General features: G+C 39.4%; 1 protein-coding gene across 1 annotated transcript in view; it reads right to left on the bottom strand.

The window, feature by feature from the left end:
* LOC136772678 (alkaline phosphatase-like) overlaps nucleotides 1–13,768 on the bottom strand; it is a 143,102-nt gene that overhangs the window by 79,949 nt on the left and 49,385 nt on the right. The gene's annotated exons all lie outside the window — the stretch shown is intronic.

Here is a 13,768-nt window from a genome sequence, read left to right as displayed (position 1 = left end):
ATCCTTGTTTCTCCCCCCTTCCTCGATACACTGCTTTGAATAAATAAATTCACTCTTCCATTCGGCCAGACTCAAACGAATCCGCGTCGCGCCGTTATTAACTGTTTTCTTCTTCCATTTCTTCGCTGCGTGCACTGCGGAAATGAGAATTTTTGCTTATGCCCGTGCGCTTCGAACTGACTGTCCACCAAGCATTGCTTCCCTCTTTTCCCCAATCTCTCTCTCATCCTTTTTTTCCCCTCCCATCCCCAAAGAACACTCCGCGATCGCTAAAACGTAATTAATTCTACAGTCTCGATGGAAATTTTTAATATTTCGATATAGAGACGGCGAACGATAGGATAAAACGGAAGCAAGAAATTAATATCAATATTGTACCGTATCGAGGGATCCAGTGGGATAGACTCGAGTAGGGGGAGGGGGAATAAAAAAAATTTGAAAAATTCCAATTATGATAATATTTCAGTTAATGGATTGAATAAGGTAATGCAATTTGCGATATTGAAATAGGCAAATTCATGTAAATTGTAGGGTATTTATTAGAAGAAGAGGGTGGGGGAAATAAATATAATAATATTATAAGAAGATGTTGGCGTTTCCTTTAGCAGAGAGTTCCTCTCTCGGCCGCAGTTGAAACGAGTCCGCGGGTTATTGAGAGGAGCGGCGAAGCGAGCTGGGTGCAGCTTTTAGGTAAATCGAGAAGCGCTCGGTGCATTTGGTGAATACCGGCAGTATATTACCTTTGGGAGCTTTGGGCCCTGTATACGACCACCGGTATGAATATGTCTACTTGACCACATGTACTTGGATTCGATTACGATATCGAATCAAACCTACTCCCTCCCAGCTCCTCTTTCGCGATCCCATATAACTCAGCCAGCTGGAAATCCAGAGCTATCCAGTTATGCAGCAAATTTTTATTCGGAGCGCTCGAGCAACTAGCATCGATCACGGAGCAGCTCGTTCTCGATTCAAGTAAAATCGCCCGCAGGAAATAGCCGCGGCAGTAACAAGGATCGTAAATATCCCCTCCCAAATTGTTCATCGCCTCCTGCATGTATCACTACTATATATATATATATATATATATATATATATATATATATAATCCACACGTGCGTGTGTGTGCAAAGGCTTCGCGACAAGAGAAAAAACACTCTGCGTATATATATACTATATGTATATTCTAGATAGCTTTCACCTGCAGGCTCATCCTACGAATTCCAGACTAGCCAGCTCTCCCTCCGACGTATATACCCGCCACCTTTATTAATTCCCAAAAAAGCTTCTTCCAATTGTTTATTACCCAGCTTTTCGCCAATTTAATTGTCGCGCTGCTATAGGGCTCCAATTGAATCGTAAAATTCACTGTATTGCGGGAGCTTCGCTTCGCCAAAGATTTATGGCCTTGACTATTTTCCGAGGATTTATTCATAAAATTTCTTCCTTCCTCCTCTCCCTTTCCTACAGGAGTTTCGTAGAGGGGAGCTTTTATTTCTCTCACTGTCCGGTATATATCAGTGTGACGTCTGGAAAACTTGGCTCGAGCTATGGGAAAGCTGCGCAGCGATTGGGGGATAGGGGAGCTTGTGCAGCTTTCGCGGTGGACTCGTACGTCGAACCAGTCTTGTTTACACTCAAATTAGAATTTCAAGAGTCTTCAATGTATATTGTGATTTCACGTAAACAAAGCTGAGAGAGAGAGAGGCGAACTCTTGAAGCTCCAAGGAATGGAAAAGTGCCAAGAGTACTGGTATACGAAAATCCTCTGAATTTCCTCGTCAAAATATGACAAACACTTATCCTTCACCTATACTCCTCTTTACCGTGTACTCTATAATACTTTTGACTTTTTAAGAATAACTATTAAACTGTCGACGCGTTACGTAATAAGATGACCAAGCTATATACTCCAAACTTTTCAAGAATAATCTACAATTATTTTGCAATTGAGAACGTTGACACTCTTGAGAATATTCCACCTGTAGTTTTGTTGCGTCAAATTATTATCAAACGCGTCCCTTTAACAAGGAAAGAGCTATAACGATTTAGAAAGCTGATCGAGTTGCGATTTTCAGAGTGTATATAATTATTTTGTTAATCACGTTGGAGAGGCATGCGGACCTATGAAAAATATGTTAATTTGTTGAAATATTTCGAGTGAAAAGTAGGAGAGTTTAGTTTTCGACGAAATTCGACAGGGATTCCTAGGCATCATTGATAGACTTTGCAGTACGTAAAAAATTTCAGGGCGATAATAATTGTACGAGAAATCGTATTAAACTATAATGCGTGCATTCTGGAATAAAATTAACGCAATCCACAAGAGCAGTTTCGAGTGCAATAACTTTTGACGGTGCTATACAAATAGCGAGAGAACATATTTACTGGAGCACGGTGGGGACCTGCAGTGCTTTGTTCACTGAATTTTGGCATTAAAGTCGGAAATTCACAGGCTGTAAAATGCTCTGCATTAACGATTTCCAAGTCCCTGCCTCTCTTCTTCCAATCGTCCCCCGCATCAGTGATAAATCCAAGCACTTGGCGAAAGATGAAAAAATTCAGAGAGATACTATTGACAAATATATACTATAGAGAGTCAAAACTGGAAAATAACTTTTCGGATCTCCCCCTACAACAATTTCAGCCCTTTAATAAAAGATTAATCGGATAGATTAAAACTTTAATCCAGAATAATTTTTATCTCTACTTGGTGGGACACCATTTTCAATGTGTCGAGTGAAAAATATTAGGAGAGTAATTTCAAGTGACATCCTGATAGCAGAGGGTTGCTTGGAAAATAAATTTTCATCGAGACATACGAAAAGCTCCCTTTGCAGCTTTAATATAGGCATACCAAATTTATGAGGAGTACATTGATGCAGTTGACTTGGATAAACTTTGTACGAGTGAGAATAACGCGATAATACACGAACCGCGGAAAAATTGCATTGGCCAACGGAAAGAAATATGCTGAAATATCGAAATTTTGAAAAGCATAACGCTATAAGCCAATAGCACGGAAGTCGTTCGTAGCGTCGGCAGCAAAATATACATGTGTGTAATGGCTCGATAACTGCGTTACGACATAATTACGTTATCTTTGTAATAGCAGGAATAATTAAGTTGCTTGGTGCTCTGATTAATCTACTCTCTGCATTTTAGGAAGTAGTAAAGAAGACTGATAAAGAAAGGTCTTTTTCGGGAATATTTTATAGGAGATGAGAAGGTATAGGGGCGAAGAGGGGGATGGGGGTGGTAGAAAGGAATTATGGCAGGGTAGCAATGGAGTCGTGGAGAAAAAATCACTTTGATGAGAGCAGAAAAACGTGTAACGTTATTTGGTAGAAAAGGAAGTCGACTTGGAGCAATAGGAATGGGGAATGAAAAGCTCTCTTATATACATAGGAATTTCTGAATAAAATCAGAAAAAAGGGTGAAGAGAGGGAAAAAATACAGGAGAGGCGGGTAGGAAAATAAACAGGGACTGCGAAAAAAATAGGTTAAAAAGGGGAGGTATGTGGAGGAAATGAAATCGATTGAAAGAAGGAAGAGGGTGTAATGACATTTGGTGAAGCCGGGAGTGAGTCTGGATGAAGCGATCGAGGAAAACAGCTTGCGCTGGAGCTTTTACAAATTCGCCAAAGCAAATAATCCATAGAGCATTGTCTTTGGCCCGAATTTCAACGCTGGATTGTCATCAATTGTAATTTCTTTCATTCGCCAAATTTATTAAAAAATTTTAAACTAAAAACTGTAGGAGAACTGTGAAGGGATAATATAATCTTTCAATATTAATATTTTTAGTTTAGACTACGATCAATCTTCCTCTGGCTAAATTTTAATAAATTTCGGTTTTAATTTGAGAATATCCTCGGTTTAATATATAGCTAGGGAAATTAACTTTTAAAGTGGATAGCACCTTCGACACTGTGGAAATAATCCAATTTGTTCTCGTAGTTATTCAAATTGCTTATATCTATTATAGTAAATTATGCGATTTTTTTAAAGAAACCGGAAGTAATCCAGCTTTTCACGCCAAGCGTAAGGGATTTAATGCTTAATCACTCGTGGAAGCTTAAGCTCAGATTTTATATACAAGTAGATGTTACCGCGTGCGCGTCTATAAAGTTATGCAGGGATTACGCAGGAAAGGTCAGGAGAAAGCTGTTTAACATATATTAAATTCATACGTGAAAAAATTTCATGCTCATCCGAGACTCTTTTGGACTTGCACTGAAATAACGGGTATTTTAGGGCAAATATTTTTTTCGAATTATTTCTTTTAAGTCAAATTTAATGGTGAGTGGTTTTATGGCATGATAATGATGCATTTATAAGGAGAGTGAAATATAAAAGGGGATTCGCGTGAGAATACGAGAGTGAGAGACGCAGGAGGGAATATCTTTCAAATGTAACAATGTACGTTATAATACGGTTGAAAAGAAGAGAGTGGTCCATACTAAGAATTAATGGCTGGCATCGTAACGATGTTAGGGAAGTGAAAACCCCCAAAAGATGTGCTGCGTAGAAGCTTGTGGAACTGTGCGCGCGGGGGGTGGGGGGAGGTGAGAGAAGAGAGGGTACGTGGGGCTTCTATAAGACATATCATTACCAAAAGATAAAGCTTTGTAAAGCTGCCTTGCCTTTAAAGTGGTATATAAAAATCATTTCCTTCCTATAGGATTAAATTATTAATATGACTTTATCGAGAGATAGCACTTGGTTATTATTACTTTTTAAATCAAGGTGAAAAATTTGTGCGTCCATGAGATTTCTCTGACACACATTGCAGCTTTCAATACTGGTGCAATTGATAATTATATATATATATGTATACGCTGGAATAGAAAGGCAAGGTCTCTTTTTGCTACGAGTTTGATCATTTTCCAAAAAAAGCATATAGAGGAGAAGCATAATAATGATCAGGAAATATCGGTGCAGTAGTCTGCTCTCTGATTTCTGCTCGATTTTTCAAACATCCAGCTGAATGGTGTGTTTTCCATGTTTCTCGACTTCATAAAAGCTCTCATAAAGTAACTTTTGCCCGATGATCCTTCTATAGATGCACGACCAATGATGATTAGACGGTTCGCGCGGAGTGCCAATAGAACGGAGTCTCGAAAAACTAGCATTTCCATGCACACACACGCGCCCTATGGATCCTCGTGTCGCTTCTGATATATATATATATATACATACATACATATAATATCACATTGATCCTTCATTTGGGCCTGTACCCTCGTTACACGCGGTACAGAGCTAAGAGAATATTATCAAACGTATCATGCACCATTTACGTTATTTCCACGCGAGATTCGACCGAGTAAAAGATTCCCGCAATGGTTTTTATCCTATATACTCACCCCCATCTCCAAAGCCCGTTCACCCAAACATATATTTCACGGTATTTTCATTCCACAGCAATCCGAGAATGCCTAAAGTTCAACAATTTCCCGTTAAAAATACGAATTTCCAAAAAGGACAGATTTATTTTTATACCGAATTTTCCCCCTTTAACTATCATTTATTTAGCGTTGCATTGTTTGTTATGGAATTCGAAATTTAACCAATTAGCTCGGAAATTTTCCAGCTTGATTCGTCGAGCGCTTTCATAAATGCTGCATAGGGATGTAACGTCAAGTTTCAACAAATATGAACAGGAGATTTAATGAGGTTGCAAGGCCGCCGTATTAATCATGTATTCATGGCGTACTCAAGTCTTTAGTCACGTAGCTATAGCTCTACATTAGTGTCTTAATTGGGAATCTATTCCCATGCCGATGTGTGTTAACTCTTATCTGAGATATTAATTATACATTAACGTCTTCGTACGCCAACTCTCTCGCGTTTCCCTTGCAAATCAGCTGCGAAATCCTAATTATATTTGCATTATACATCGATTATTCCTCTACCTAAGTGATACAACTAGACACGCTTTGGAAAAACCTTGGCAAAGGTAAATCGAAGGAAGTTATTCCAGGAAGGAGCTCCAGACTGTATATATTTTCGCGGAATCGTAAATTTTATTTCCATACTTTTGGGATATATCGTAAATGAAACTAGCCAGTTATTGGTCAGACGGCTCACACCGATCGACCAAGAATTACAGGTAAATTAAAGGTATAGGAATTACTTCTTGAGAGATTCAATATTTCGTCTCTGGACTTGCATGGCCGACTTTATCAGCGTGGGTTATTTGCAAATTTAATCGCGTGTTTAATGATGGGAAGACCGGTAATGGGTATAAGTTTAGCCGGAAATTCTGTATGCAATATTTTCTTGCAGCGCGCAAGGATGATGGAAAGTTTATGAAAAATCCCAAGAAAAATTCATCGCCATTTCCGTACATTACATATACATATAATAATGTACTCTTCCGGTGAAGCCACTGACCCGTCTGATTCAATTTCGCGAAAAATAAAATCCACCCAAGACTGTCAAGTCGACAAATAACGTTGAATGCTGATTGGCTTTACTGACTATCGAAAACACCCCACCACCGTCCCTGTATGTGCACCCCTAGCATCCTACCAGTTTTTCCCCGCAATTTTCAATCGAGAAATTTCACTTACCACCATCTCGATTCCTTTTAACCTTTCATTTCACTCTGATATTTTCCAAATTGCCTGTCAGTCGCACCAAAAGAGACGCCTTAAATCTCGATTTCCACTGGATGAGACTCGAATTAACATTTTTTTTTCAGCTGGAAATGATTTAGCTCTTTTTTCGTAGATTTGCTAAAATGTTATTAATGTGCGTGTGTGCATGTATTCCTATATACGTATAAGCTGATCTGTCGGGCTAATCTTTGGGAAGGGGCTCGATCGCCAGATACGAGCAGGGGAGGCACAAGTAAATTTGCAGGGAGGAAGCTTAGTCGTGAAGCTTTTCATATAGGTATAGAGCTCTCGGCGGAGTCAATAGGTGAATCTAAGAACAAAACAAAGCGATCTTTCCAAGGTTTTGCGATCCCTCGTGAATTCACGAATCTTGGAAGGGTTGACCGGGCCCCCACTACAGGGTTCACGTATTCAACGTTTCCGTGGCCGAACGTTACATGGCGCAGGGGCGGTCTATTCCAATGAAAGGCACAGCGAGATTCATCGTTTAATCCCCAAAAAAGACGACAAAGGCCGGAGGACTATACAAAGCCAGCAGCTGTGCAAAACCTAGATCGATATTGGGCCAACCTCATACTGGCCATGCACCTTATTCCTCTCTTGCTACGGACGGACCGGGAACCCGCGAGGAGCAAGCGAAACACTTTGGAAAATCCCCACGATAATCATCCCTTAACACAACCGTAACAATTTCAGAAGAATTCATGAGAACTCGCGATGATATTCGAGAGAGAAAAGTCCTGTGGAGAAACGAGTAGCGTGCTTTTATTTCGACGAAAATGCTTGTTCCGGAAGAATCCTTAAAGGACAATGATCCATAAAAGCTTGAGGAATGTCTTGAAAACCCCTAATGTTCCCCTACCTCCCTTTTGAATCCTCATTTTCCCAGATGGCCAGTTAAGGAATAATTTGCAGCTTTTTTCCCCCGCTAAAGCTTCCGAGCTTTTTCGACCTTTAAGTTTCTCTCGCTGGAAAGTGGCTTTGATCGGTGAATTAGTAAGACTCGATGTAAAAAAGGAATTCCTTAAGATTTCTCAGTGAAAACTATCGCTCGTTCATGTAAAGATTTGGCAACTTTTTAATCTCAGCCTCGTCCTTGTTTCGTTAATTGCATGTCTGTGGTCACTTGACATCAACTATATATATCAACCACGACCTCTCGTAATATTCTACACAACTACTCGACTAACTGGTTGCTTTCTACATAACTTGTATAATTAGCGTCATCCTACTGTCCTGCAGAAACCACATTCGACTGAAAATTCAATAACCGGCTGTCTCAAGTACTATTATAAATTAAAACAAAGGACTCGTGGAGAGATTGACAAATATAATATAAAGGGAACGATAAAAGGTATCTGGCATCACGGGGATGATATTGCAGATAAGTATTGTTTTTCTTTTTTTTTTTTAAGGAAATAGTATTGGATAATTAAACGACAGTTTTTGGCATTTTTAATTTGGTTTAAAGTTTGATGAAAGCAATGAGTGGAAAGGGAGAAGAAACAAAGTATGAGCCACACAAAGTTAAAGGATGATCGTGTGGTTGCTTGGGTGTGAACCGAAGGATGGGGTTTGTTTTGCTCGTGCAGCATTTCCCGAAGGACTCCCGCAACTTGGCTCATCCTTGGTGAACTTTCCAAACTCCCACCATTTTTTCCGCTATTGTCGGGTTTTACTTCGATCTTATCATTTCTTTTAGAATCGAGAACAAGACAGTCTATATTGTGGCGATATAATTTCACAGCTGCTTCCCTCCAGGCTGCTGTCGTTGGCTATATTATTGATTTTTTTCCTTGCAAAGGATCGATCCCAACTTTGCACTTATATAGATACATTTAGTCCCCCCTTCATAAAAAGTTGGAAAGTCTCGAACAAAAGCCTTCAGAGTTTATGGCGATTTTCTCCAATCCACAGCGAGCCATGTTGTATCCATTAATAACTCCATTTAAATGTCTTTCATATTTTTCTTTCTTTCGCTAAAAATATATAAGTGTTGAAATTTTTTTTAATCCGACTGACCACTATATATATATTGATTTGTCGTGGTTCGAAACAGTATTTTCCACTTTGGTTTAAGAGCCATTTCTTTAACAAGGGATGATAAATACCTGGAAATGATGAAAGCGTACGAAATGGATCATGAAAGCATGGGATGTAGGTCGGAAAGAATAAAGCAGGGGGGATTCTTCGTGTCAAAAGGTGGAGAGAGAGAGAGAGAGAGAGAGACCGTAAGTCTGAGATTCTCCTCTGTGCGGTTCAAAGCTGCCTTTCCTTCCTGTACTCGCACTTTTTTCAAACTTCAAATTGAACTTTGGAGTGGTCGGCGTTTCGACTCAGTCGTCGAACATGGATAATTCGGTTTAAAAGTGTTGCCTGGAAAAAATTAATTAAAGCCGCATTCCTAATTAAACTTTTCCTTCTGGTCGGATCTATGTTTAATGTTCAACTAATGATTTTTCAAGAAAATCCGGAAACACAATCGCGGGGAAATCACTAACGGGGCTTTCCTGTCTCAAAGAAATTTCGCGTATCTTATTGATCAGCGAATTCTCGTGAGAGAATGGCGTGCAATTTTGCCTTGTGAATTCTTGCAGCCTAAGACCTATCTCACGTCCCCTCGTCACGCGCGAGTAATACGTTACCTACGTTCCAGCGTTTCGCAAGATCACTGCTTGCAGATTTCGTAATTTATGTTGGAAGCTTAGGAAAAAGCAAGGTAATTATAAACGCAATTTTTACGAAAGAGAGCAACCTCGAAAAAAATCAACAATTCTGCAATTAAATTTTATATATCCCTATAATTATATATACATATACACCTCCAGTTCATACAAAGTTCTAAATGCGGAATATGGCTTTTTATTCGCAGTTAGATTCAAGTTAAACGATCAAGAAAATTCATTATGCGGAGACTACTTCTCGCAGATTTTAATGTTTAAGCTAAAATTTCAGCAAGTCTGGTGGAACTAATATAGAATTTCTACGCTTCTGTCTCTTTTGAAACAAGTTTGTAACACTACGAATTATTTTATTTCTAAAATTCCATGTCAGCTTAGCGCTATAACGAATCCGAGAAATCGAGTAGTATTCAAGTTTATAAGGATCGCTATAAATTAGGAAAGATTGAGTATCGGGACCCCCAGCACTGATACTTATCAATAGAAAACTCTGTTGGAACTTTTCACACCCTCGAAGACTGAGTGTTGGTTTTCAGATAACACTGCAGGATACTTTTTATTTTTTGCGTTCGCTGCTCCTCCACTGGTCGAACTTGTCTTCGTCTATATCTACTGCTCTTATAGTTTAATGTTCGATTCTCTCCTCCATCATTGCGTGCTTTCGTCGACTCGACATTTTCGTTCTTATCTTTATTTTAAGCTTTCTCTCTTTGCTAATTGCCACCAGCATCGTTTTAAAAGCCACAAATTCCTATATATATATATATATATATATATATATATATTGATTTTGAGTGGAAAAAATCATTATTAAGTAATTATGCAAATTTTTAATCAATCTGATTAGTGAGGTCTTTCGAATATTTATCTTAATCTCCGATATTATCGTATTAAGTTTGTCGCCATTACCGTTATTGCGCGCGAATGAGTAGATCGAATTAATGTCATTAGCCATCAAGCTGTATCGACGATTTCGCGATATTACCATAAAAGTATTAAAACTTTCCAAGGTACGTATTTTAGGTATTAAAGTATTGAAAATGAGATAACCAGTAATTCTACATATTCATTTTAATTCTCGCTACGCACGCGCGTTCGCTTACCAATCAATGTTGCAAATTTTATTTCACCAAATGGATTCAATCGTCAAGCGAATATTTCATCGTGCAATTGAATTCGCCGAACGAACACGGATGAATAAATTAATTCGAGCTCCAGGACCAACTTTAATTAATTCCCAATTCATTTATTACCATCAATTTTCTCGTCTTAAAAACTTGGACGGCCAGCTCTCGTAAGCTCCGGCTTTAAGCTGTCTAGGACACCTTTTTCCGCTTGGTCGGTGCTCGCGTTGCAAACGTTCGAATGTCAAACGATTTCAAGGAAAATTGATTGACATTTTCCACGATATTCTAGCTCTCTTGAAAAATTTTCATTTAAAAAATTCTAATATCAATAAACCGGCGGAAAGTTTAATTTCGCCTTTTGCGCGCGACTCGCACTGTAATTGCAGGCTTATAAACAATTGTTTATTTCGTCTTTTCCGCACAGGCAAATATTAAGGCATCGTCCCAAGGGTATTCCAAGCTCACCTCGAAACTCGTTAACAAAATTGTATTATTCGGAAAGTTTTATCGCCTACTCAGTGCAGCTTTTCGGACAAACGGTATACGTATACGTTAATAACAAATATATCGTTCGTATACAAATATATTCTGTAAGAGAGAGATTAAATAAGAAAGAGTGAAAAATCCATGTATAACCCGATTTTACCCGTCTTCCCTTAACAATATATAGATAATATGTATATTAGTAATTGATTTACGATAGTTGTGAAAAAATGATATGTTGGCATGTAGAAGCATTAAAAGAATATAAAGTTGTGCGTTTCTTTCAGCACGAAATGGTAATATCCAAGAGGGAAACAGATCACGCTTTATCCCTCGGGATACTTCCAGCTCATTCGTATCCTGTTGAGCCTGGTATCCAGTAAACTTGCAGTCCGGCGCCTTCGCAAGGCTGCTATACCGTTGCCGCTCGACTCACCGCACCGCACGGGCCCTCGCTTGTTATGAGCGAGTAAACTTTTTCATACTCGAATCGTAAAAGTTTGACCCGTTTCTCGCTCGAATTAAATGGCCGCGAAGGTCTCTCCTATAATAGGTATGTACCGGCCTCTATACCCGGAGCCAGGAGAATAAATAAAATTATGATATATATATATATATATATGTAGAATGAATTTGTTGGAAAACGAGGAGAAATATTAGTCATCCGTTTTTAAGTAAGGGACGCGAAGAAATTTTAATGATCGAGAGCTATTGTAACTGGTGTAAAAGTGCGAAAGAGGGTGAGAAAAAGAGTGGAGGATTATTTGACGAAGCGTAAGGTTTTAATCATCCCCTTGCTATTTCCATGAATTCTTTGACATTTCGCGCACGATAGAACTCGAGAGGAACGATTCTGTGCCGAAGGATTCCGCAATTGCCTGCACTGCCAGCTAGGACTTTGTCATTGATTTAACAAAAAAATCATTGCAAGTTGGCTCCTTGCGCGTGCAAGGGGGAATATCCTTTCTCTCTCTCTCTCCCCCCCCCCCTATACGCGCATCAATTGTCAACGACTACCCTCGTAAAACTTATCCCGTCGAGTAATCGCGATAATAAAAACTTCCGTATTTTGCAAGAGTGAAATTTTTACTGTAAAATACCGGAGATACTCGCTCGGGTCTAGCGAATTTTGCAAACTAACCGGGATCTCTTCGTCTCAGTAGCAGATCTCTAAAACCAACTGTTTCCAACTGGAATTTATTATACTTTGTGCGCTAGCCATGCACGAACAGAAAGGAGTCGCACGAAGAATTGTGTGTGGAATCCACTGACTATTTATATATTTACATGGTGAATGGAGAAAATGTTAAATTTGTCTACCAATAAACATTTTTATTCTCCGCACCATACACCTGACAGGGAAAATCTATTTTGGAATAGCGGGACGGAAATGTACAATCGAAGATGAGCATCGAGAATTGGCGGCTACAGTTTCGCGGAACGTAAAACTTTTCAGGGTAATAAAGCGAGTGTAAGGAAAGGATCGTTAAGGCTCGAAGATAAACCGATGAAACTGACATGCTTTTCCTGCAGCAGTGCATGGAGGTCAGGAAGGGAAGATCGAGGTATATATCTACATACATTATACATATTTAGCTCGTTCATCTCGATCCCTATATCGTATATCGATATTTTCGCGCGACATGCAGATAATAATTCTCCCTCCCTTTTCCCCAAGCAGAAGAAAGATAGATGCACTGCACGCTCTCGTATACAATTTTAATAAGGGATGGATTTATTAGGCTACCGCGCGGAGAGGAAAGAGAGCACGCGGGTGTACCGAGCGCGAGGAATCCAGCCCGGAAAGTTATAAAGCGTGCAGGAGATGATGAAACAGGGCAGATTAAGATTTTGCAAAACGTGAATCAACTTAGTTCTTCTGGCTTGGTTCCCTTGCCTTACATTCCTGTAATTTGCATAGTGAAATAAAAGAGTGGAACGTAAAATATAAAGTAGGTAAGTAGCTCGAGATATTGGACTCGACGAGAGAAGTCTAACTAAGTAGTCAAAGAAATTCCCGCGCGGAATTTATTACATTCGTATACGTCCCATGAAAATGCCACAAATTATTTATCTATAAATCAAAATTGCAGCTCTCCCGGAGGGATCTTCAGAATTTCCTTTCGATAAATTGGGGCTATTACAGTGGAAGCCGGGATATGAAACATAAGGTCCTTAAAAAGCTTATTTAATTTACCAACATGTTTAAAGCTTCGAGCTCGAGCTAAAAGTTGCAGGAGATCGGATGAAAGGGGTTTGAGGTATCGAGTCTTCCCCCCGCCTTTTTTTCCCCATTATCCGATCTTCAGCTCCGTCGTACGTATCCTCAAAGGATTTCTGTGTATATACGAATAACAGACTGTAAAAGCTAAAGAAGGGGAGGAGGTATCTTTAAAAGGCATCGCTTTACCTACGCGAAAAGGCACGTCCATTGCTCGATTCAGTGAAATGGACGTAAAATAAGAGCCCCATCAGTAGCACGTACACATGCCAATGATAATATACTCGTTCGGCGTACCGGAACATTGAAATCTTGAGACTGCTTTTGTAATACACACGCGAGATATCTCTTAAATTCGTTTTCTAATAATATCGGCAAGTTTTTCGTATGAGAAATTCAATTTGAGGGAAATGTTGACAAATGGGATATATATAGGTACTCGGGTTGGTTGGAGTTGGATCGAGTGTGCCGAGAGATGAAACTTTGTGCGTTTATCAACGTAACGCTGCGTCGATGCTCGGTAAATTTAAGCATTCGTCATAATGGAGCCTTGTCTATATGAGGAAAAGCTTCTACGCGCGAGAAAAGCAATCCCCCTCGGAGCTAATGTAAGGTGCCTGAGGGATGTAC

The sequence above is a fragment of the Prorops nasuta genome, unplaced genomic scaffold (assembly GCF_024137725.1).
Source record: "Prorops nasuta isolate Cenicafe-Biocafe unplaced genomic scaffold, Cenicafe_Pnas_1.2 PNAS00004, whole genome shotgun sequence".
In the NCBI taxonomy this organism is placed as follows: domain Eukaryota; kingdom Metazoa; phylum Arthropoda; class Insecta; order Hymenoptera; family Bethylidae; genus Prorops; species Prorops nasuta.
This window is presented reverse-complemented; position numbering and strand designations above follow the sequence as displayed.